Here is a 644-nt window from a genome sequence, read left to right as displayed (position 1 = left end):
GCCCCTTCCTCCCCTCCGGTCGGCCCGCCGGTCCCCATCCCCACGGCCGGTCCTCCGGCCCGCCTCCCCCTCGCCGCCCCCGTACGCCCCCGCCGGCGGCCACCGCGGTGGTGCTCGGGGAAACCCTAGCGCCCCGCTTGGTCACCCCGGGCGGACGTTTCGGGCCGCATTGATTTTGGGCCGGCCCGCGAACCGGGTTCCTGGGCCCCCTCTCGGGATGGCAACTGTGGGTGCGGCCCATGGGCGACCGACCTCGGAGACCTGGGTGGGTCGACTTGGCAGGCCGGATGGGCCCCGCCTGGCCCAATCTCGCCCCATGGCGACGGCCGGCCCACCGCGTCGGTCCATTTGGCCGCCGGTAGGGTTCCTTTGCCCTCCACTCCTTCCCACCTCCGCGCCGCCGGCTCCCAGCCCCGCCCTCTCGGCCTCTGCCGTCCCGCCCCGACTCCCCCTCGCCGGCGCCACCGGCCCTCCCTCGTCCCCCTTCGCGCCACCCATGCCTCGGGAATGGGGGGACGATGCGGGGCGCCCCAAGCGTCGGGCGGACGACCGCCGCGATCCACCACGCCCCTCCCCCGACGGCCGCCGGCGCGAGGAAGACCTGCGGCAGCAGCTTTCCTCACGGCCGGCGCGGTCCTCTCCGG

At 76.6% G+C, this 644-nt stretch overlaps 1 protein-coding gene across 1 annotated transcript in view; it reads right to left on the bottom strand.

Annotated features, from left to right (window-relative positions):
* Window positions 1-644, bottom strand: part of LOC123110651 (probable inactive purple acid phosphatase 1) — an 11,928-nt gene that overhangs the window by 4,538 nt on the left and 6,746 nt on the right. The gene's annotated exons all lie outside the window — the stretch shown is intronic.

Source organism: Triticum aestivum, chromosome 5B, assembly GCF_018294505.1.
Source record: "Triticum aestivum cultivar Chinese Spring chromosome 5B, IWGSC CS RefSeq v2.1, whole genome shotgun sequence".
Lineage (NCBI taxonomy): Eukaryota > Viridiplantae > Streptophyta > Magnoliopsida > Poales > Poaceae > Triticum > Triticum aestivum.
Note: the sequence above shows the minus strand (reverse complement) of the source record. Positions and strands in the feature narration are given on the sequence as shown.